Genomic DNA, 25,941 nt, shown 5'->3' with positions numbered 1-25,941 from the left:
TGAGACCACGCAGGATGATTGAAAATTTTTAAGATTGAGTTCAGGAGATTTTTGATTGAAAAGGGTGTCAAAGGGCATAATGGCTATGCAATGCAAGAACGTGGAGTTGAGGCCACAATTAGGTCAGCTGAGACTTGTAAAAGCTCTTACAATTTCTTTTCATATTCCTGGCTAATTTATTTCACATTCTATGCTTTTTATCATCCATATTTAGTTGTGCTTTCCTGATTTCTAAAACTCTCCCAATCATTCAAGAACTATTTAGCTTTTATACATTACAGGCCATTTCTTTTAATCTAGTCCCAACCTTCACAACAATGGCTGGATTTAGCCAACATGTTTTTGCTTTTTTTAAAATGTAATACATTGTTCTTGAACAGCTACAATTGTTTCCATAAGACCATAAGACATAGGAGTGGAAGTAAGGCCATTCGGCCCATCGAGTCCACTCCGCCATTCAATCATGGCTGATGCGCATTTCAGCTCCACTTACCAGCATTCTCCCCGTAGCCCTTAATTCCTCTAGACATTCTTCAAATGTTTGCCACCAGTTATTTATTGGCATAACGTTTTATCTAAGGAAAATTAGCCAGCTGTCCCCTCATACAATTGCAACCATATAAAGTTAAAAATCACACAACACCAGGTCATAGTCCAACAGGTGTAATTGTAAGCACTAGCTTTTGGAGCGCTGCTCCTTCATCAGGTGGTTGTGGCACCTATATAATCGCAACTATATAAGATTATTTCAATTGCGTAGTTCCTAAACTTAACAAGGAATTCACTCATATTATTTTAGATTAGATTACTTACAGTGTGGAAACAGGCCCTTCGGCCCAACAAGTCCACACCGACCCGCCGAAGCGCAACCCACCCATACCCCTACATTTACCCCTTACCTAACACTACGGGCAATTTAACATGGCCAATTCACCTGACCTGCAGGTCTTTGGGCTGTGGGAGGAAACCGGAGCACCCGGAGGAAACCCACGCAGACCAGGGGAGAACGTGCAAACTCCACACAGTCAGCCGCCTGAGTAGGGAATTGAACCCGGGTCTCTAGCGCTGTGAGGCAGCAGTGCTAACCACTGTGCCACCGTGCTGCCCATATTATGATCTCTTCCCCCACAGGGAATATTTTATTGTGAGAATAACAACAAAACCTCCATTGTTGCACAGATATATTATTCAACAGATTCAATAGTTTTCAAATTTGATTGGTCCAGACCATAAGACTGAAGTTTCCCAAGATTATTACATGGCATTTGATACAGGCTTCAATTATTTCTTGCTCAATGCGCTGTTTAACAGTATAACAATTGTTAGATAGCCTATAAATAACTACAATAAATGTTTTGGTGCTTGTTACTTCCAGTCTCCACCCACATGAATTCTAGTTCCTGATCTTCTGAGCCAAGATCCATTCTTGCTACTGTCCTGACACTTTTCTTTATTACAAAGACTACTTACCTTTTAATTTTCTGCCTATTTTTTCAGAATGTTGTGCACCTTTGAATATTTATTTCCAAAGGTTGGTCACATTGAATATGGGCTGAACTTTACCACAAAATGGTGAAGTATCAATTTTGGGAGATTTCATGGATTTTTCTTCATTAGCTCTAGTGAGTTATTTCACACATTTCACTGCTGCTCACTTCATCATCTATGCACAACAATTATTTTGTGCTCACTAGTGGTGGAAGCAACTGTCACAGCCAGAACTTTCTGAGATTTCTGCAGCTGGCACCACACTTAAAGACTAGATATGCAGTAGGCCAATGCAACCAGCCATGAACAGCCCTATACAATATACATATTAGGAGGAAAGCAACAAAATAGCTACTGAGGGCACATGGATGACACTGGTGACACTTCATTGCAAATAAAGCTTACATCCTTAAATGCATTTCCACTTTACATTATCGACTATCATTATAACTGGAGCTACAAGAATCAAGTTACATATGCCATACCCTATTTTTCATATCATACCATGTATGAACTCTGTCTAAGGGAGTGCTACTCTTTCCCTAATATTCAATGTAATACCTCATTTCATAATTGTTCATAACTGACCATGTGTCCACCTTCCTGAACGACACGGGAAGACAGCCTCAAATAATGAGTGACCAAACCCCCTGACTGATTTCTGTGCTGTTTCAAACTGACTTACAACTAGTTTCATCTGGTTGCACTGGACCTGCAGGACTAATCGTGGCCCACTCCTCAGATGGAAAGATATGGAACCCCTGAGCGCGATGTACCAAGTGCTTAATTGAATATGTCCAAGTCCCTGATTGATATCAGATGACTCCGTTGATGATAACAGGAGCCTCTGATTACAAGAGCCCCCTTGATTTGACTCTGGATGCACTCATTAGATTTTTAGACATTGCTATTTAATTGAAGTACATTCAGTGTGTTTATCGCATAAGCAGTTCACACGTACTGCAGGTGTAACATTGATATTATAAGACGGCATAAAGCATAATGTCTGCTTCCTTTTAGATCACTGCTCTCAGAGAGGCTGAGTTACCTAGCTTGGTGGCAATATGGAAAGAGATGCTGAGAACCTCCAAGTAGATGTACAGTGAGTGAGTGCAAAGAGACCAGGCTAACAGCTGCGATATGCACCCTGTTCCAGTTCAAGAGATAGGTGCCTGTCCCTGCATGCAAAGTAGTCAGGAAGTATTGGTGCTGTATTCAAACGGAGTCTGAAACGTGCCATGATGTGATATATTGTGAGCATATTCCATGCCAACTTCTGTGGCCATGGTCTGCAGATTGTCCCTGTTCATGGAGTGTGCCCTGAGGAACTGGGGACTGCTGGCTAAAATGGATGCCAGGACGAGCAAACAGGGAGCTGTGTCATCAGGTATCTGCTCTGACTTTCTTGTCAGGAATTGCTGCCTTCTCTCTGTCCAAGGGAGAATAATGAGGTGCATAAAAATGAAGTGAGAATAGGTAATAGTGAGATGTTGAGGCATGCAAATGAGCTTCTCACTGCTCACTAGCAAGATTGTCATCTTGTTAGTCAAAACATATCTTAGTGTCAACATATTTTCTCAACTGACTTACAATCATCCACATTGTTCAGGGTTGGGAAAACTCAGCCCTGTGGTTCCTGTAATTGGATTACATCTAAACAATTTTTCTTTATTTGTATGACTAAAGTCTGCCAGCTTAAAATCCTACCAATTCAGAGTTACCATCTAGGCTGAACTTGGAGTGGACTTTTTCATTCACAAGCCTTCTTCTGATGGCTCCTGAGGCAATGGCCTTGTGGTATTATCACTAGACTGTTAATCCAGAGACCCAGATAATGTTCTGAGGACCTGGGTTCGAATCCTGCCACAGCAGATGGTGAATTTTGAATTCAATTAAAAAATCTGGAACTAAGAGTCTAACGATGATCATGAATCCATTATCAATTGTTGTAAGAGCACATCTGGTTCATTAATGTCCTTTAGGGAAGGAAACTGCCGTCCTTACCTGGTCTGGCCTACATGTGACTCCAGACCCACAGCAATGTGGTTGACTCTCAACTGCTCTCTGGGCAATTAGGTATGGGCAATAAATATTGGCCTAGACAGCAATACCCTTATCCTGTGAATAAATAAAAAAAAAGTTCCGAAGATGCTTAGAAGTACTCAATCTTGCTGCATGAATGGATTATGGCAAATTGCATCATTAGACCAACAAACCTTTAAAACTGGATAACTATATTTCTTTGCTGCCTTGTTGTGACAAATTCTTTAACTTTCCCAACTGTTAGTTGCCCGATGAATGTACTCTTTCAAATATTGAATAACTTTATTGTTACCTTTATTGGTGCAAATAAAACAATGCAAGAAGACAGCGATAGATGCCAGACATAAAGTCATACAGCATAGAAAAAGACCCATCAGCCCATCATATCTATGCCAACCAATAAATACCAAAGTACACTAATCCCATGTACCTTGTTATAAAGACGTAGAGGTCCTGTACCTTTAATAAAGTTGAAAAGCTAGCAAGGCCTGCCAGACACAGCACAAAGTGTTCTGAACAAGGTAACAATGTAATACTTGGTCAAAACAGCTAGCAGCAGATGGGTTGCCATGAGACAAAAAACAAATTCAAATTCGGCCAATCAGTTTAAATTATGACCCAAGAAACCAGAGTCCAATCAAATTTGAATTTAGTATTTTTATAATATTAAAACCAATGAAACGATCCAATGTTTTGGGGCAAAAATTGGACATTTTGAACAGCTAGAGAGAGACCTGCCAAAAGACCAACACAAGTTGGCTGTTATATCAAGAGCTGTCTGAGAATTACCTGTCTGTGGAAGGAGATTGCACAGCAGAAACATTGAAACTGACCTGTGGAGAATCTACGAAGGAAATTCAGCAAAGCTGACTGGTTTTGAAATGTGATTTTTCTTTGTAAATCTTAATCGGGATTTTTTATCGGACTAGTACTGTAGAGTGGGAGGTAAAAGATAGCTTTAAGAGAAAGGAGTTGTAAATAGTTGTTGGTTTTAATATTCTCAGTTGGAATTAAAGAATAAAGTTGTTAATTTTACTTTATAGAGTGACCTCTGGGATAGTTCTTTGCCTCTCAAATTTTAACAGATTACAGCATAGGGTGAATCTTTTCTGTGTTGCTGGTTCAAATTAGCAGAGGAGTTTACCCTTGGTCGTAACAACCTGCACTTGGTCCATTGCCAACTATGCTCCAGTATTTTAAGTACTCATACAGCTGCTTCTTAAATACTGCAACAGTACAGGTCTCTACTACCTTCTCAGGCAGCATGTTCCAGATATCTATTAATATCTGGGTGAAAAAAATGTTCTTAGGTCTCCTCTAAACTACCCTACCCCTCACCTTAAACTTATGCCCTCTGGTCTTAGACATGACCTAGATATCTTTCATATCTTTCTGTGATTTCCCTACCTATTTGCTCCTTGATCTTCCTCTGTCTATAGTATAATCCCAGCAAGGGGAATCATCTCTTTTTTTATTTCTAAATATTAGCCAGATGGCATCATTTGAACACCTGTCTAGGACTTGAGAAATGATTCTCATGATTTACTCTGCCTATACCTCTCATGATTTTATAAACCTCAACAAATGCTTCCTCTTCTTCAAGAAAAACAAATTCAACCCCATAACTGAGACTTTTCATCCATGGCAACACGCAGGAAAATCTCCTCTATACCCTTTCCAGTGTAATCATGTCCTTCAGATAATGTGGCGACCAGATCTGCAGACACTATTCCATCTGTGGACTAGCCAATGTTTTATAAAGTTGTAACATGACTTTCTTGCTCCTTTATTCTACATCCCAGCTAATGAAGGCAAGTATTCCGTTCACCAATCAGTCTACCTGTGCTGACACCTTCAGGCATGTATGGACTTGTACATCAAGGTCCCTTTGTTCAATACTCCTTAGGAATCTACCATTCATTGTGTGTATCCTTCCCTTATTCCCAAAATGCAACACCACCTTTATCGGGATTAAATTCCTCTGTGATTACAGATGAGAAATATTAATTTAAGACCTTGCCCATGTCCATTGACTCCATGCAGAGTGACTGTTTGTTCTCTAATAGGTTCTACTCTTTCCCTGGTATTCCTGCTGCTCTTGATATACTTATCAAAAACCATTCCTTGATTTTCTTCCAAGGTGTCCCTTGAGCCCATCTGTCAAAGATAATTTGTGACCTTTCCATAATGACTTTGAAACCTAGAATTATGGTCACTATCCCCAAAGTGCTCACCAACTGTAACTAACATCACTTGACTGGCTTAATTTCCTAGGATTAGGTTTAGCACAGCCCTATCTCTAGTAGGACTATCTGTATGCTGGTACAAATAAACTTTAAATTTCTACCCTGTCGAATCCTTTCACACTAAGGCAATTCCAGTTAATGTTTGCAAATTGAAAACCCCTTACAATTATAACTGTTTCTTTCATATCTTTCTGTGATTTCCCTACCTATTTGCTCCTTGATCTTCCTCTGTCTATAGTATAATCCCAGCAAGGGGAATCATCTTTTTTATTTCTAAATATTAGCCAGATGGCATCATTTGAACACCTGTCTAGGACTTGCTCCCTCATTTCTGCAGTGATGGTTTCCTTTTTCAATAATGCAAGGTTCCCACCTCTCTCATATCCCCACTATCAAACCTGAAGCTTCAGTACCCTGGAATGTTGAGCTGCCAGTCCTGTCCTTCCCTCAACAATGTCTCAGTGATTGCAACAATGTCATATTCCCACCTACTGATCAATGCTCTAGGTTTATCCACCTTACCAATCAAGCCATTATGAAGTAGATGGTAAAACTATCCTACATACTCTTTGCTGAAGCACAATGTTCCAAAGTAAATCTCCTGTAAAGACCCAATTTTTACTTGTGTATTCTTTGAAGTGGTTTGGAAATGTGATTTATTATCTAATCGAGGTGAGGTGCCGGAAGACTGGAGGTCAGCTAACGTGGTGCCAATTTTTAAGAAGGGTGGTAAAGACAAGCCAGGGAACTATAGACCAGTGAGCCTGACGTTGATGGTGGGCAAGTTGTTGGAGGGAATCCTGAGGGACAGGATGTACATGTATTTGGAAAGGCAAAGACCGATTAGGAATAGTCAACATGGCTTTGTGCGTGGGAAAAGATGTCTCACAAACTTGATTGAGTTTTTTGAAGAAATAACAAAGAAGATTGATGAGGGCAGAGTGGTAGATGTGATCTATAAGGACTTCAGTAAGGCTTTCAGTAAGGTAGACTGGTCAGCAAGGTTAGATTTCTTGGAATACAAGGAGAACTGGCTATTTGGATACAGAAATGGCTCAAAGGTAGAAGAGAGAGGGTGGCGGTGGAGGGTTGTTTTTTAGACTGGAGACCTGTGACCAGTGGAGTGCCACAAGGATCGGTGCTGGGTCCTCTACTTTTCATCATTTATATAAATGATTTGGATGTGAGCAGGAGGTATAGTTAGTAAGCTTGCAGATGACACAAAGTTGGAGGTGTAGTGGACAGCGAAGAAGGTTACATAAGATTACAACAGAATCTTGATCAGATGGGCCAATGGGCTGAGAAGTGGCAGATGGAGTTTAATTCAGATAAATGCGAGGTGCTGCATTTTAGGAAAGCAAATCTTAGAAGGACTTATACATTTCATGGTAAGATCCTAGGGAGTATTGCTGAACAAATAGTCCTTACAGTGCAGGTCCATAGCTCCTTGAAAGTGGAGTCACAGGTAGATAGGATAGTGAAGAAGGCGTTTGGTATGCTTTCCTTTACTGGTCAGAGTATTGAGTACAGGAGTTGGGAGGTCATGTTGCGGCTGTACAGGACATTAGTTAGGTCATGTTGGAATTTTGTGTGCAATTCTGGTCTCCTTCCTATCGGAAAGAAGTTGTGAAACTTGAAAGGGTTCAGAAAAGATTTACAAGCATGTTGCCAGGTTTGAAGGATTTGAGCTATTGGGAGAGGCTGAATAGGCGAGGGTTGTTTTCCCTGGAGCGTCAGAAGCTGAGGGGTGACCTTACAGCGGTTTACAAAATTATGAGAGGCATGGATAGGATAAATAGACAAAGTCTTTTCCCTGGGGTCGGGGAGTCCAGAACTAGAGGGCATAGGTTTAGGGTGAGAGGGGAAAGATATAAAAGAGACCTAAGGGGCAACTTTTTCATGCAGAAAATGTATGGAATTAGCTGCCAGAGAAAGTGGTGGAGGCTGGTACAATTGCAACATTTGAGAGGCATTTGGATGGGTATATGAATAGGAAGGGTTTGGAGGGATATGGGCCGGGTGCTGGCAGGTGGGACTAGATTGGGTTGGGTTATCTGGTCAGCATGGACGAGTTGGACCGAAGGGTCTGTTTCCGTGCTGTACATCTCTATGACTCTATGAGTCTAACTCCCTTGGAGCTTGCCTCATTTTCTCTCTCTCTGATCTCTCCTGCTCCTCCAATAAAATTATATACAGACAGGTGGCTACAGATCAAAAATCCTGCAATAAGATGTTTCAGATTCGGAAAATGTTTCTAAGCATGTTCAGAAGAAGTGCAAAGCAGGTAATCCTAATCACCTTATCTAAAGATCCCCCAAAATCAATACGGTTATCTTGCAAATTGGATTGAATACATGCAACACAATGAAATTGCTGAGCATACAAACAAAAGTGCATTTAGTCAATATGCTCCATGTAATAATGAAGACTCATGAATGACCAGTACATCTAAGCTTGCTGACTTCTAGTCAAACCATTCCAATTATGACAATGACATTTTTGAAACAAAGTTGAAGATTTTCCAAGCATGTCCTATTCACAAACTTAATCTCACCAATTACTGCCTTATCAAGTTCCTTCCAATCATTAGATAAGTGATGTAAGAGTCATGAACAAGACACTATTTTTCCAACTCTATTCCATTATTTCACCATCAAAAATGGGATCTCTCATTGAAGGGCTTATATTTCTAATTAGAATGAAGTGATTGCACAACTAGAAGCATAAAGACACATACCATGTTAATATGCTTTATGTGATCCTCATGATTTGGCTAAGTCTGTGTTCCCTCAAAGACTGAGCTAATCATTGGCACTGAAGTATGAGCAGTCCAAAGAAGCAGAAGATTTAAAAGGTGTTATGTCTCACTGGGGTAGTGCACTGAAAATAAGACCTCACAATTTCCAAAGTTGCCACAAAAGTTAAAGAATTTTTAATAGTATGCAGAATTCCCCATTTATCTGTCTTTTAGACCTGACAGAAAGAAAGCATGAACCAGGTTTCTGTACTAAATAAGCATGATTATTAACAACAAATAAATAGATTCGAACTATAGATAAATTATTATGCACTCTAACTCATTTATGAACTCTCCTATTACACGCACATAAACACAGAAATAAAAATGGGTATTACAGGCAGAGAAAAATACTTGGAAGGTCATTCAGTGGTCTATCAAAAGGGTTTGCTGAGATGATCCTTTTGCTGATCAGAATGCGACTACTTCTCCAGGCATTTTTGCTTGATTACAGGAGGCACAAGGTGACTGTTCAAACTTATTGAAGCCTCTGGCTTATTTATTGCACATCATAGCTTATAGCAACTGATGAGGGGAAATAAACTAGCTATATTCAGGTTTGAGATGCTTTTTACTGTAGAGCAAAAATAGCCTCTTCTCTTCCAGAAGTCTGATGGCTTCTGCCTCAAATATTCACACTCTCAAGTTGTTCAGCTATTTGTGAGCCAAACACAACTGTTGGTAGACAGAAGGCCTTTGTAATTGATGAATGGTCACCATTTCAGAAAACCAACTGGATACTTGTTGCTGACCAAATTTCTATTCATACACAGCCGCTGTCTTCAGCTAGTCTGTAACAAGGCTTTCCCTACTGCTTGAATCAACAGCTGCACAACAGTACTTACAATGTTGGTTGGATAACTTGCGTTTACAAATGCAGCAATCCTTCAACAATCCTTTGTTGTCCTTTTCTCATTTCAATCCGGAATCAAAAATACAGAAAAAGAAAGTACTTGGTATTTACAAAGATGGATTTAAATTGCCTTACAAGTCAGCAGCACTTAAAACCTAAATTGGTAGAGATGGTTCAGGGTAATTTTCAAAGTTCACAAATGGCAGGACCTCCCCTTTAGTCAAAAAGGAAATCTTAGTGTAATGTTGAGTAAGATGCAAAAAGGAGTTCCACTATAGAGGTCTGCTATTTTTGATCCTCGAGAAACAATCTGAAGAGTCATACTGGAGCTGAAACAGTAACAAATGCTGTCAGACCTGTTTTATAGTTTTATTTCCAATCTCCAGCTTCTGCGGTACTTTGATTTTAAACAAATAGAGACTGCCTCAATGAAAATCTCATGAGATAAATGCTGCCATAGCTGTCAAGTAGGTTTTAACACAGTGAAGGAGTCTGTCCTGCCAAGTACCTTAACAATAATGCTGCAACACAGAGTTCCACATCAACCAGGTGCATCTTGACTCAGCTGAATGAAAATTATTCAGAAACCTTTCAGTCTTTCGGTCAGTAACATTCTTTGACCTTCTGAAGAAGTTCAGTCATCAGAATATAAAAGCTTAGTAAGTTTTCAACAAAAGCATTATTAAATGAAGCCTTATAAGTACTGGTCAAATGCTCAATGTTCATTCGAGAAGTATGATTTCATAATCTAAGGTGATAATGCAGTTCTAAAGGATGTGCCCAACATTTGGATAAAATATTAAATCAAATGCCCACTTAGTCACTTGGATATATAAAATGGCAGCAAGACAATAGTTGAAATAAAAAGATAATGAAAAGATGCCTCGAATTCTCTTTAAGGACTTTGGCTTGGAGATAAAAGATTTTGTACATTAGTTCATTGCACATATACTTCTTTAGATGGAATGTTCTCAGCATCTGAACAAGGTGGGCAATTATGAGAAAGGTGGGGAAAGTACGGCGAGAATGGAAAATTAGATTTTTGGCATTGAGAAACAGAGTCTGATTTTCCTTTCAAGGTTTCAGAAGCAAAGTGAGGATTTTGCTGGTAAATGGTAAGGGCCCTATATGCATACATTGGCATCTCATTAACAGTTAATCTCACAAATTTCTATGTGAGTGGCTGTTCTCTAAATTAACAGTGAGAAACTGGATGGTGCCAATTCCCAATATAGAAATCAGGGTAGTTACCTGGCAGCTGCAGCTCACCCAGCATCTTCTCCACGCCTCCATGTTACCCGTCACTCCCCAACATTTCAGCATGCTTCATGTGCAGTGACTTATTTGCACCCTATGACCACAGAAGGCTGGTCAAAGTACCAGCCTCACCACACCATCACGGCACATTCAGATCAATTTATAATGCACTTCTTACTGCACTTCAGACCCCATGGTAACTTTAGATTGCAACAATGCTGTCAGGCAAATTTGCGTACAGGGGCAGACATCCATCTTATGCATTGAAATGGGGTACACCTCAGGGCACTCAGCTTGCTTTCTTCGTGCTCTCTCACTTTGTGCTTACTTAGCTCACTGCATCACTGCCTTGGCTTTCAGTGCAGACAGAAGACAATACTTACCAACACTGAAATGTTAATGAGTGCTCATGTTGTATTACAGCACCATGCCATGTCAGTGGCACACCCAATAACACGTGTCAGCAGCTTTTGCAGCAACAAACTGATTGGGCTTTAACTAAATGGCCATGTCTGAAAGTCTGAGAGGAGTAGTCCTCAGTCCAATCAAGAGGTCCCACTAAGTAAGTCAAGCGTGTCATCTGATCCAGGTCTTCTGTCATGGCCAATTGGGTACTTGTTGTGATCAGGGTCCAGGGATCCGCATTCTTCCAGTCTATGAATTGTGGGTCAAGTCCAATTAGTTTGCGGATTATCAGTAAGTCAGTGTGTTGTAGTTGATGTACAATGGCCATTCTCTGTTAAAGAAACCCACACAGGGATCTTCGACCCCCTCAAAATGAGGTTTGGGATTTGGAACATCATGACACTTGGACAAACTCAGCAGCAACTGATCTGAACATGACACTTCTATCATAGCCTGTAAACTCAGGTGCTATGACCCTAACTGAGACACTCAGTTAGTGAAGATCAGTTCAAAGAACAAGGTGGCTGATACACCTTCCTTTGGAAGGATAAACCTGAGGAAATATACCAACTCGACAAGAAACGGTTTGTCATAAAAAGACAAATGAGCTGCCTGTCTCAGGAAGCCACTTATTGGATAAATAAATTCCTTATTATCTTTCAGCTTAACCTAAACCAGAAGCAGCACACCACAGACCCCAACCTTAGAAAGGTTGGATGAGATTAAACAGGCATTTTATACCAGCCATGACCAGTTGTTGCCATGTATCCTAAAGAGAGATGGGTTGATTTTCCATGGTGGTTTCAATTCCAGGTTTGGGAGGGAGGGACCCTGGAAAGGAGCGACCTGCAAAGAAGAGATGGGAAAGGCAAACATAAATGGTGTCCTCCTTCTGATGAAATACTCAGACCATGACTGGACATAAATATTCAGAAGCCAATAAAAGGCCTTATGAAAACATCCTCACTACAGATATGGCAATTGCTTGATTATATCACCATCAGAGGAAGGAGTTTCAAAGATGTTTGCATCACCAATGCCATGAGAGGAGTCAGACCTATCATTGCCTAATCTTGTCTACCATCTTCATTAGCGCAGCAGGTCAGGCAGCATCCAAGGAGCCTGACCTGCTGTGCTTTGCCAGCAACACATTTTCAGCTCTGATCTCCAGCATCTGCAGTCCTCACTTTCTCCTACCATCTTCATTAGCATAGACTGTGAATGAACACCTATGCTTAATAAAGAGGAACCACAGAATCTTCACAATACTGATGAAAATCCATCATAAACAGCACTTGAGAACAAAATTGAGTGTGGAATCTTACATTTTCCTGAATTACGTGGGCTATGATGAGCAATCTGGGTTAATCACATGAAAGTAGAGCAAAGTCTGTTTCAACATTGGGAGAAACTAATTACTTTTTCCAACAGAGTTTCAGGTGTTGTGAGGAGATTCTTGTTCAATGGCAGCAGAGTCCACATGAAGTGGGATTATTGCTTATTGTCAGCCTTATGAACTGTGAATCTTGCTTGATTAATGTATAATCTCCCATCGCCAGCTGCAAACAAACTAGCTGTCTAGAATTCTTGACAAGAAAACCAGAGGAGTGGCTTGGCTTGCTTACCTTTTGCTCCTCCAGACCTCCACCTTGGAAATCCAGCAACAATGTCTCAGTATATGGTTCTTGAGCAGTGATCACATGAACTCCATTATCTCAAATACTGGTATTCATCACTCTTTCTGAACTCTCATGGCACCACACTGATCCACTTACAGGATGCTTTAATACTTTAAAATTGCACTTTGGGTGCACTGGCAACTTGTATTGAAATATTGCTGTAAGAACACCTTATCTGTAGGGAATGCACTCAACTCAACCAAACCAGGCTACATCTCAGGGATGCTGAGTTACTCTCCTAGTGCCTGGCCGCTTAGCCCATTTAGAGAGCCAGGCAGCTTGTCTCACTGGTCAGCAGTCTGTAGTCAAGGGGTGGACATCTTGCCATATTGTAATGTCAATAACACATTTGTACCATGTCTCAGCAGCTTAACCAGTAAATACACTGCATATGTTGCAAGCAAAGTCTAAGGGGAGTTAGAGTTTATTGAAGTCCATGGAACATCTGTCAGTCAGGGTGTCCTGACTGAGTAAATTAAGGGTTGCCGCTGAGATCAGTCCAAGAGACTGGGCAGAGTTAGGGCAGTTGGGTTGGTCTTGGTCAGGGAGCCTGTGTCTCTGCAGTCCAGGAGTGGGGCATGGTCAGCGCTGTGTGTTCATAGTAGCTAATCCACAGGCTACTGGTAACAATTGAGAAATGCACAGCTATCAGTTTGAGTATGTGCACTCCTCATTTGAGATTGTCCAATTAAGTTGTTCAAGGGTCTGGGCACAATCAGTCTATAAGATCCATCCAATAAATGGAAGCAAGGAGGTGTGATGCATAAAGGGGGATGATGCTGATGGAAAGGAAGCTGGGGAACCTAATTTTGTAGATCGATGGCTACAGGCCAAGGAAGCAGGACTGTGAGAGTTGTGAAGGGGTGCAACTCTGTATGTCAAGGCAGATACAATAGTGAAGGACGGAACATGGTTATGCAGCAGGGAGGGGGTGGCACTCATTCACAGTCAGCAGAGTTCTGGGTTCCAGAGGCAGACAGACTATGACCACAACCTGACATCATCACCTCATATGGCTGAGACGGCATGGAAAAGGTGGGCAGCAGTCATAAAGATGGTTTTTGTGTGAACGTAGGGAAGAATGAAGACTTTGAGGTTAACAGTAAGGGCTACTAGGATGACCACTGGGTGGCACGGTGGCTCAGTGGTTAGCACTGCTGTCTCACAGCGCCAGGGACCCAGGCTCGATTCCAGCTTTGGACAGTTCTCCCCACGTCTGCGTGGGTTTCCTCTGGATGCTCTGGTTTCCTTTCCAAAGACGTGCAGATCAGGTGAACTGGTTATGCTAATTTGCTCACAGTATCTAGGAATGTGCAGGCTAGAAGAATTGGCCATGGGAAATGCGGGGTTACAGGTATAGGTTGGAGGTTTAGGTCAGGATGAGATGCTCTTTGGAGGGTCGGTGTGGACTCAATGGGCTGAATGGCTTGCTTCCACCCTGTAGGGATTCTATGATTGCATAAGATGGTTGATGTTGATTCCAGGCAGAGCCTGGAAGTCAGTGTGGAAGGAGCGCTTTGTATCACCTTACATTTTCCTGAAAATTACGAACACAATGTTGCAGAAAGTAGCCACTACCACACTTGGAGTGGATGGGACAAGTGCCTTGACCTGTGAAGGAGGGGGTTGCAAAAATCAGTGATGTAAGGCCCCTCAAAATGGCAACAACATTTCTGAAGAAATATATCTTCAGAGGGCTCCCAATCCCTGCAGATTCTTAGGCATTAACTTACTGTGTGCAATGCTTCTCCCTGCCTCAAACAAATTGCTGATCATTTTATAGAAGATCAAAGGCTTTGCCAGTTGAAACCTGTGATGCAATAGCAATGTCTGGCCACTTGGAGAAATGTTGCCAGAGACTTTATCAAATACAATGCACAAACTTGTCTGTACAGTACATGGTGCTGCAGTTGTCAAGACATTGATGTATGGTGTACCATGGACCAATGAGCTCCTCTGCTACACCCATTCTTTTTCTTTTTATCTCTCCATCCCTCCTCCCTTCTCTCAGCTTCGGACACTTGGCCCCAGCCTCCAACTCCCAGGCTCCAAAGCGGGGTCAACGGAGATGCCAGTGGCCAGAGCGGGGACGTCAGCGACCAAGCGGCCAGAGCGGGGATCCCAGCAACCAACTGCTAGAGCGGGAACATCGGTGACCAGCAGCTTGAAGCGAGGATGCCAGTGATCAGTGGCATGAAGCGGGGATGCCAATGAACAGCAGCCGGAGTGAAGATGCCGAAAAACAGCAGCTGGAGCAAGGCATTAGCCAGCAGTCAGATCACGTGGGCTCCCCTTGCGCTGGTCTGATGTGCAGAGCCTTTGGAGAGAGACTTTGCTTCTTATTTTTCTGACTTATGGTTATACTGTAATGTAACTATAATGTAACTTTGTTTTGCTTCATTTCTCTATTCTGTCACCAAGGACTGTATCTACATACCTTTGTACCTGAGATGGTGCTGGAGGTGGCGATATATAAACTTTTCACTGTACTCATTTGAGTACATGCGACAAATAAAGCTAATTTAATTCAATTCAAACAGGATGCCTGGCAAACAGTTTATATGGAACAGTGCAAACATGTTTGCAAACTTGAGCATTAGTATGTGTTGCAATATAATCCATGCTACTAATGAGCACTCAAGAGGTTTTCATTTCTCCTTCCCTCCTTCTACATCTCAGAATCTGCATCTGGAGTGGAATGAGCCTGACTTAAAGTGGAGCCTTTTGGCCTTGGAAGTTTGACTGGGCAACCTGGGGGAGCATTTGTCAAGATGGCTCAGGCCCGCTGAGTATGTCCTTGCAGAGGTAAGTGTACATTCCTCATCTTAAACTCCCTCAGGTCTGAGAGTGACAGGCAAATGAAGATATTAGGTCCTGTTCCCTTTGTCCTGAAAGGACAGAGAGTTCCTTCTGTGGCTAGATGCCTACTGGCACTGCCCTCTTTTGTTGTGAGGAAGGGGTGCCTGGAGTGAGGTCAAAGTCCTCCATGCCCCTGTTGTCTTGTTGTCGTTACTGAGGACCAACAGATGGAATGCAGGTCTATTTGTATATTCACCAAGCTCTAAGACTGCTGGACCTGGGTCTCCATAGTAGTTGCCATCTTCACCATGGAAGCAGCCATTGTGGCACCAAGGACCTCATAGCTTTGCTCCATTCCAGCAGTTTCTGTGCCGCAAGGGCCCATGGACATTTTATTATTAACTCATGGGATGTGGGCATTGCTGGCTGTGCCTGAGAAGCTGTTGGTGAGCTGCCTTCTTGAACTGCTTGATGCTTCTGTGTGTCCTTATGCAATGTACAGAGTCCCAAACTGCCAATACTATGGGGGCCTTTCTTCCTGGGACTAAGCAGATGTCAGATCTCCAGCAGTCTTTTGAGTGCCAATACCTGGGATGCTTTTCCTTTGGTCAGCTGCAAAGACATCGCTCTGATGTGCTCACCACTTAGTGCTCTGAGAGGCAGCCTTACTTATGCTTTCTTTGAGGCCTCTGAACTCTCCTCCTCAGATGTGCTGAAGGGCAAGAGTTGCACAATACATGGACATCCTGCTGAAAATTGCAAGACACAAAAGAGAGAATGTGCTGTGGATAAGATTAAGAAGTTGTGTGAGGTGAATAATAATCATAGCAGGGTTAATGTGAGAGTTGCACTTGAATGGAGAATGATATTTACTTGGTTGTATGGATGTCACTGCATCTCCATGTGGCCTACTGCAGTCTGCGCCTGCAAGTGTCTGCATCCCTTTGGAGGAAGAGGATGAGGAACCTAATGTCGAATACCGCACTACCCATCTTGGCTCTTTCAGCCTTATTGTGGGCTATTTTCTCTTCAATGAGACAAAGTAAGGGATTGAATGCACTGGAAGTAGATTACACAGCTGTTAGTGCTGGGGCAGATTGGCAAAATTAGTGAGGTGTCCAGACTGAGTGAGTAGGCAGCAAGAAGGCCATGCTGAGTTAGATTTGCAGGAGATTTGGATGGATGAGGAGGAGCAAGGAAAGATGTTACATGCAATTGTGAGAGTGTTAGAGCATGAACCTTGGTGGGAGGTTGGTGGAGTGGCAAAGATGGAGTGAATATGAGATAGCAGAGAGCAGACGTTGGCACTTACCTTGTAGAATGAAGGTGATCAATGATCTTCATTCTACACTGCTCTGTACTACACAGAATAGTGGAGATCATGCTGACCTGGGCAGCAATCTCAGACCAGGCTGGCAGAGTCTGGTTTCACCATAAGCGGTTACCAGGAAGATGAAGAAAATGTTTCAAGGATGTTCTCAAAGCCGCCTTGAAAAAAATGCAACTCATGGGAATCTCTTGTAAAAGACTGCCAAAACTGAAAAAGAATCTGTGTATATACCAAGCATTTTCAGCATTTTCGACAGACTCAGGTGGAGGTTAATGGCAAACAATGGGCATGTGAAAACTAATCACACCACCCATCTGTCTCTTCAAACTCCACCTTCTCCAGTGTCAGAATATATGGATCCAACATTGGACAGTTTAGTCACATCAGGACCCACATTGGAGTGGAAGAAAGTCATTGTTGGTTTTGGAGGTTGTCTAAGAAGAGGGAATTTTGCATAAGTGGGAACAAAATTGGACTGTAAATCTGAAAATTAAGACAAGCAGGTAAATATTCAGAAGTGGATATTTTGTCAGCCTATCTGACAAAATAGATAGTGATGTTAATGGTTATTGAAAGGGAAAACAAATGGTAGGCCCATCAAGATCAAATTAATACACATTCAAATATCGTAAATATAAAGCAAGTACTGGAAAATTACTGCAGTCACCTTTAAACAGTTGTCACAATTGTTAATGTATGATAGTTAATTTGTGACAAGGTCTGGTAAGATCTGTAAGAAGAGGAGCAAATAGGAGTTAGCATTTTCACTCTCAACTAGAAAGGTAGTAATGTGATGGATTGTATGTTTTGAAAGAAGTGGGAAGGGTCGGTTAGGAAGAAGAAAGGTAGTGAATTAAAATGACACCAACTGGGTTCAGGTCATAGACTGTTTCCAAAGAAGAGTCATAATGGATCCAAAACATTCAATTAATTCATCTCTCCACAGCTGCTGCCAGACCTGCTGTGTTTTCCCAGCACTTATTTCAAATATTCAGATTTGCAGTATTTGCTTTCTATTTTATTCAATACTCAAAGTCAGTTCATATCTATATTACATATTCAGTTTTACTCCTTGAAAAGAAAGAAAAAAATCAATAACTGGCTAAACCTGCTATGCAAGTTAACGTGAAAAACATAACCAGATTAATCAAACATTTATACAAAGTATGTCCAAGATCCTACATGGCTTGCCCTACCTACACATGAACTTTTGACCCAAATTAGCTATGTAGAATTTCAGACTGTTCAAACATGTCTTTCCCCCTCATTGAGTGAATCCATTATATATTCACAAAAAGGGTTTATAGAACAGGAAATTTTGAAAACGTTTTTCATCACAGATTTCATCACAGACGAACAACAACATGGATGTGTTATTGAGAAAGGGTTCCACAGTCTCCATGTCCTTTTAGGTTCATACCTTTTGCGATTGCTGCAGAGGTGTTTTAACCCTAATCTTGAGGTACATTATAACCCATGTATAAAAGAAACTGGAGATCACAAAGGCAGGATCTTCCAAAATAATACTACCATTAAACTCATTCAGGTAACCAGTAGGTCACTGAATACCAAATAATGCTCAACATTTGAGTCATTCTTGATCCCATCACTTTTACCAGTTTATTCTCCGATTTCAACTAAAAATGTCATATTTGACCTGAAACTCTGCAGCCATTTCTCTGACCACAGATTCTGCCAGACTTAGACTACTTTCAGCACTTTGCGTTTATTTCCAATTTCTACCACCACAGTGTGTGCTTTTATTTTACTTAATTATGCTTGTTGAATTTTCTTTTTTTAAAATGACAGTGCTCAATGTCCGGTTAAGTATTTTCAGAATGGATGCTACAATGCAAATGAACTTTTCTTCACATCCTTGAACGATCTCTGTCCAAACCCCATTGCAAAAGAAAAATTAAGTCACTTGCAGATAGTTAAAGGTCAGAGGTAGCAATATAGACAGCCGAATTTCATAATTTCAAATCAGTTTCCAATAACAAAACAAATTTGCCTGGATTGGAATGAATTAACTGTAAGGAGAGATTGGATAAACTTAAATTACTTTTGCAGAGTGTCAAAGGTTAAGAGGCTACCGAATAGAAGTATATAAAATTATGAGAGGCATGGATAGAGTGGATGGATGGAGTCTTTTTCCCAGGATAGAAATGTCAAATACAAGGGGCATAGATTTTAAGGTGAGAGGAGGAGGTTTTAAACAAATGTGTAAGGCAGGTTTTTAGGAAATGGTAGGTGCCTTGAATGTTCTGCTACAAGAGATGTAGAAGCAGATATAATAGCAATATTTAAAAGGCAGGGAATAGAGGGATATGAGTCACATGCAGAAAGAAGGGTCTGTTCCTGTGCTGCACTCTTTTACTTCCGTCTATAAAGATACTCCAATTTGACAAAAAGGTCAAAGTCATGATTTAGAAAGATCTAGATTTCTTGGATTTGGAAGTGCACTGTTGAGTGAGTTTGAGAAGAATATACAAATGGATTTCCATGCCATGACTTACAACTGAACATTTAACATTAGCAATGAATATAGCCACCAGATGTTTTTTTTTCTCTATGTGATAATTACACAAATTTCGACTTTCATTGTCTTTAAGTGAAAACCTGGCTGTCATGATTATTTCACCCTGTGAATATTCCAGGTACTGCACCTCTTTGGGGATGCACCCAGATTCTGACCATCTGGTACACAGCTACAGATGGAGACAGGTGCTACAATCAAAGCCATCACTTTCACATGCATTGAACAATTCATTGGCATCTCGAAGATGTGATTCCAGCACCTTGACCAGCCAGGTGGTGGTCTCCAGTACAAATCAACCAGGGTGACTTACATTGTACCTGTTTGCTGCATGCTGCATAAGATAATGACACAAAGTGGACTAAAATTGGAGAAAGTACACCTGGAATGTAATTCTTCCTTGGAGGAAGACTGAAAGTAGAAGAGATAGATGAAGTGGACAAATGCATAAGAGATGAACAGTTTTGGATGACATCTGACAAGGACATCTTGAGACGAGGATGATCAGCAATGTTTCAGCTGAGCATCTTCCAGACCTTAGGACAGATGACTCCATCACGCACCTTCCACCAGAGAAAGAAAAGATCCAACGATTATACATATTTGATTTATTCCATTATCACCCAAAGACGTTGAAAATGTGGTTCCAGACCATTAACAATTTGATTAACTCTTAAATGCCCTCTAAAATGGCCTAGCAAGTCACACAATTGAACAGCAGTTGGGGATGGACAACAAAATGCTGGCCTCAATCTGTGACACCCACTTCCCAGGAAAGTATAAAGAATAAAAGAGATTCTTTGGAGCCTCCTTTTGCAGAGGGCACCAATGATGACTGTGTAGGACTACTCTGTTCAGACTTAAATTACTTTTGCAGTGTCAAAGGTTAAGAAGCTACCGAATAGAAGTATACAAAATTATGAGAGGCATGGATAGAGTGGATGGATGGAGTCTTTTTCCCAGGATAGAAATGTCAAATACAAGGGGCATAGATTTAAGGTGAGAGGAGGAGGTTTTAAACAAGATGTGCAAGGCACACGATGGTGACAAGAAATTAGTCACTCAGCAGGTCCATTTTGTCAAACAAATCTCATATATGACAACTATTGTGCAGCTACAGTGCAGATTGGACAGGAGTTTCATCCACATAAGAGGATGGTGACAATGGCCTGGTTGAAAATGTGTGTGTGTTGAACAACTGAGCAGTACAGTGATAGATGAAGAGGTGCTACAAAGGCTGGCAATATTCCAGGTAGAGAGGTCAGGCCCGGCGGTAATGGGAGATTTTCCAAGTCCCTCTCAACACTGGATTAGTTCCTGGGTCCAGGAGGATTGCAAATATGACACTTGTTTAAGAAAACAGCAAAGGATAACCCAGGAAACTACAGAATTGTCAGCTTGACATCAATATTTGAAAAACTCATGCAGGCCATAATACAGGATAAGGTAAATAATAAATATAAATTAATATGACACCATCAATGTGGTTTTGTCAAGAGCAAGTCATGGCTAACAAATTTAATTGAATTCTTTGATGAAGTGACAATGCAATGGATGAGGGTAGTGCTGTGAATGTTGTATATTTGGACTTTCAGAAAGTATTTGATACAGTGCGACATTACAGGTTGGTGAGCAAATAAGAAATGGTTGGGAATAATGGATCCTTGGCAGCATGAATTAGAAGTTGGCTAAAAGATAGCAAACAGATGGTCGGAATTGATGTACATTTCTCAAACTAAAAATAAGTTAAAAGTGGTGCTCCCCAAATATTGGTGTTGGGAATTGTGCTTTTTATGATTTGAAGATGGGCGCTGAAGGCAACATCTCTAAATTTATAGATAACACAATGCTGTGGAGAATAGTGAATTTTGAGGATGATGCTGAGTGACTTCAGAGTAACAATGATAAATTGGCTAAATGGGCAGACACCTGGAGCTGAATTTCAATGAAGAGAATTGTGAGGTAGTGCACTTTGGTAGAAGAAATATGGAACGACACCACAAGTTCAATGGTACAATGAGGGGAATACAGGAGCAAAGGGACCTTGGGGTTCACAAGTATGATTCTCTGAATGCAAATTGAAACAGTTGAAATACCCTGATTAAGTAAAAAAAAACTCACTTTCCTTTTCATCAATTCTGAGCCTCCTGCTACACAAAAACAGAGATTTGCCCACAAAACTTCACCTCCAACAGCAAAGTCAGCATGGAGATTGTGTCCCCTTTTGCAGAAGTGCTGTATGCTGAGGGTTAAGTGACCAACAGCACAGCTAGCCAATTTACCAACTACTGTCAAAAGACAAGTTTGTAAGGTAAAGATGGGGGCAATTGTAAATGAGGGAGTAAATGTGGGAGGTTGGTTGATGGAGGGGAAGTTGAGGGTTTTGACGGGAGATGGGTGAGGGATAATGGTGGCATGTATTTTGGAGGTTAGAGTGACATAAGATGGAGTAGGCTGCCAGGTGGGTTAGGTAGACATTACCAAGTGGGTGTAGGTTGGATTGCTAGGTAGGTGAGTGGGGCAAGGTGTCAAGTAAGTAGTTGAATGTTTAGGATAGGCTGAGAAAAAGGGTTATAGAAAAGATTTCTGATTGAAGAGCTTGTCAGGACAGGCTTGTAGAAGTTGGGCACGTGGAGAGGAAGCTTGTCTGGTCTCATAGGGTGTCAGGTCAGAGGCTGATAGATCTTTACTCTCAGGGCTTTGGGGAGAGTGGGAGGTGTGTAGTCATGGGTCAGTGTCAAGTGGTAAGTCAAGGTTCAGTTTAATAGTTATTCATGAGTTACAGTGGGTGTCAATCCTCTAACTTTCCTGGGCAACTACTTCAAAGTTACATTTTACAAATGCCTATCTGCAACTTGAGTAAGACACACGTCATAATTGACTATTAATGCACGTATGGATCTATTTAAGGCTTATAGGCTGTAATTTGATGTTTCTTTGCTTATAGCATTTTCCAATGGGTTAAAAAACAAGTTCTTCAGGGAATTCAGAAAGTAGTGTGCTATTTGGATGATAGTCAAAAAGTGTGGTGCTGGAAAAGCATAGCAGGCCAGGCAGCATCCGAGGAGCAGGAGAGTCGATGTTTTGAGCATAGGCTCTTCATCAGGAAACGTCGACTCTCCTGCTCCTCGGATGCTACCTGACCGGCTGTGCTTTTCCAGCAACATACTTTTTGACTCTGATCTCCAGCATTTGCAGTCCTCACTTTCTCCTATTTATATGATATACTTACTTCAGCCCAAACTGGCAGCCTCATCATAATGGGTTGACAAAAAGTGCTCCAACATTTGGAAAAGCATGGCACTTAGGTGAAGGTATATGTGAAATGTACCTAGTGAATTGGTACAGTAATTTCACACCAAATTTGGCAATACTATTATAGCAATTGAATGAACTCGAGGAACGACATTCCATGGAAATGGACAAAGGAATCTGAGAAAGCATTCAATATATGGAAAAGTAGAGGGTGTAATAGTTCTGTACATTTTGATTTGTTCAAAAATGTAGCTAATATGTGACACCTCTCCATGTAGACAAAGTGATTTTTCACACATTGGGACATGTCAAGAACAGACCAATTGCATTTGGCTCATGCATCCTCAGTGCTGTTGAGTGAAATTATGCTCACATAGAATGTATGATTTGCCTTTGATTTTTGTGCAAGAGGGTTTCATAATTACATGTATTGTTGTAGATTCCTTACTGAAACTGATCATGAGCCTGATAGCTATTTGGAATTCAACATCGCCAGTGTACACTTTAGCTACAGCCTGAATGCAAAAATAGGCTGTGATTCTGTTTGTTTGTAAAAATGACATTAAGTACAGATGATCAGAAGATCACTGTCATGTTGATTAAATGTTTAGATTATTGTCCTCATTAGTATAGAGCCCAATAGGAAAGCTGGATTTTTTTTTCATACTGAGATGAGTTACTAGTCATTTTAGAGAACACTGACAGAACCTATTATTGGCAATGCTGTACAACCAGGTTGAAAATGGGTGGCAAACACAGGTACTGGATGTAGAAATCAGGCCATTTTGTAGTTAGTAGATAAGGGGAAGCAAAGTTATAATTCTGGAAAGGTAAAAGTCAAAGATGAGTTTGATAATGAATCTACTGAGGATCCAGTTTTGGTGGTCAAGGTTAGATAAGGACCTAGAAGTCAGTGAGACAGTAAGTGAAGCAGTAGAAAAGAAAGTGCCATTGAATCCTTTGTAACAGGAAATGGCCAGTTAGAGTGTGGCAGAGGCTACACATTAAATTTCTTAGAATTTTAATAGCAATAGCTATTCTTTGCAACAGATAGTTATTTGGGAGGTTTCAAAGAAGGAACAAAACTATCAAAACTGTAAACATTATGGCTAGTCCGTTTGAGATCATGGATTCCCTGATGAAATTATGACTGGCAACAATGACAGTTTTGTACATAAGAAGAAATGTCAGTTGTAAAAACATGGCAAAAGTTTTCTTACTTTATTGTAACACACTTCACACTAATAAGGGTGACTGGCAACAATGAAGTCATTTCTTAGGAGTCAGGCCTGAATGAGGTTTTCATTGCTGAAAAACAGTCAGTGGAAGGGAAATAAGGAGAATGAAAAAAGGAAGAATAACAGCAGTAGAGCAAAAGAAAATAGTCTGAAATGAAACCAGAAGATTAAAGTGAAAGATTAACAGCATAAGTGGTTGTATTAGCTGCAAGGAAGAAATGTCAAAATATTTGATTCTTATACAGATTTGGTCAAGGTGTTTCACAGTGGAAAGGTTAGTGTTATATGTATAGGTCATGTTTTCCTTTCAGATGTTTATGAAGGAGGCAGCAATTGGGAAGGATCAGAGGTCCTGATGAAACAGACAAATAGTACCCATGTAGAGTTGTAACTCCAATATATGTTTTGCCTCAAACCAATGCAGATCTCAGACAGAATCAAACAGACATGCATTTCAAAGTGAAAAGTTGAATTGAATGTCAAGATCCAAATCAGCCTTTGTTGTGGAAAGCATCTCATTAAACTCAGGCGAGATGGGTCAAGGTCTTCCCAAATTCTGAAGGTTTGGGTCAAAAATGGAAGCATCGTGTAAGAATAGAACACCAGTGAATGCATTTGATTTGTGACTAAATGAAAGGAAAATAAATGTCCCCAAGTTGTGTGGAACTCAAACATTGTGCACATTTTTATTGAAGAAGGAGGAGGGTAATAGCGCCCTTTGGTGGCCATGTATGCATGAAGAGGTATACACCAAACTGAAATAAGTTTGTATCACTTTGGTACCTAGCTCCATATTGTATACACAAATGCTTTTGCAAGGATATCGTACTGACGATAGTCCTTTAAGAGCTGGGGTTTTCTAGGATGTCACTCATAAATCCAATACTTGACCATGTGTCTAAGCTGCCTGAGACAACAAATGGGAAAAAAGGATCAGAGAATTAATTTACAATTATGAATAGATTATCTGTGTAGTTTTGTTTTCAATCAACTGTGAGAAATTTGAAAATTAGACGTCGACAATTCCTGACCAGAAGTCTGAGTTGCAGCTCACCAAAGCTCCATATTAGCCATCATTCCCCAACATCTCATGGTACTCTCCATGGACATTGACAGCCTTCACTCTCAAACTAATAAAGTTGGCATTGGGAAAACACCACCTTCACTACATCATTTCGACCAATCTCATACTACCTCAGCAGACAGTTCATTACCTCATTACTGTAGTTTGGAACTCACCAACAAATTATAGTGCTCCTGCCAAGTCATTTGCATCTCATCTCATCCATCTGTATTGGGGGCATTTCATAGAATCATAGAGGTACTCAGCACAGAAACACAGCCTTTGGTCCAATTTGCCCATGCCAACCAGATAATCCCATTTGCCAGCACTTAGCCCATATCCCTCTAAACCCTTCCTATTCATATATCCATCCAGATGCCTTTTGAATGTTGTAATTGTAGCAGCATCCACAATTCCTCTGGCAGCTCATTCCATACATGCACCACCCTCTGCATGAAAAAATTGCCCCTTATGACCCTTTTAAATTTTTCCCTTCTCACCCTTGAGCCCAGGGAAAAGACGTTATCTATTTACCCTATCCATGCCCCTCATGATTTTTTACAAACCTCCAAAAGGTCACCCCTCAGCCTCTGATGCGCTAGAAAAAAAACAGCCCCAGTCTATCCAGCCTCTCCCTAAAACTCAAATCCTCCAATCCTGACAACATTTTTGTAAATCTTTTCTGAACCCTATCAAGTTTCACAACATCCTTCCAATAGGAGGGAGATCAGTATTGTTTAGGGTGTAGGTTTGCTCGCTGAGCTGTAGGTTTGATATCCAGACATTTCATTACCTGGCTAGGTAACATCATCAGTGGCGACCTCCAAGTGAAGCGAAGCTGTTGTCTCCTGCTTTCTATTTATATCTTTCTCCTGGATGGGGTTCCTGGGGTTTGTGGTGATGTCATTTCCTGTTTGTTTTCTGAGGGGTTGATAGATGGCATCTAGATCTA

At 41.0% G+C, this 25,941-nt stretch overlaps 1 protein-coding gene across 3 annotated transcripts in view; it reads right to left on the bottom strand.

The window, feature by feature from the left end:
* mipol1 (mirror-image polydactyly 1) overlaps positions 1–25,941 on the bottom strand; it is a 413,402-nt gene that overhangs the window by 54,482 nt on the left and 332,979 nt on the right. The window lies entirely within an intron of this gene.

Source organism: Chiloscyllium plagiosum, chromosome 10, assembly GCF_004010195.1.
Source record: "Chiloscyllium plagiosum isolate BGI_BamShark_2017 chromosome 10, ASM401019v2, whole genome shotgun sequence".
NCBI classification, from domain to species: domain Eukaryota; kingdom Metazoa; phylum Chordata; class Chondrichthyes; order Orectolobiformes; family Hemiscylliidae; genus Chiloscyllium; species Chiloscyllium plagiosum.
Note: the sequence above shows the minus strand (reverse complement) of the source record. Positions and strands in the feature narration are given on the sequence as shown.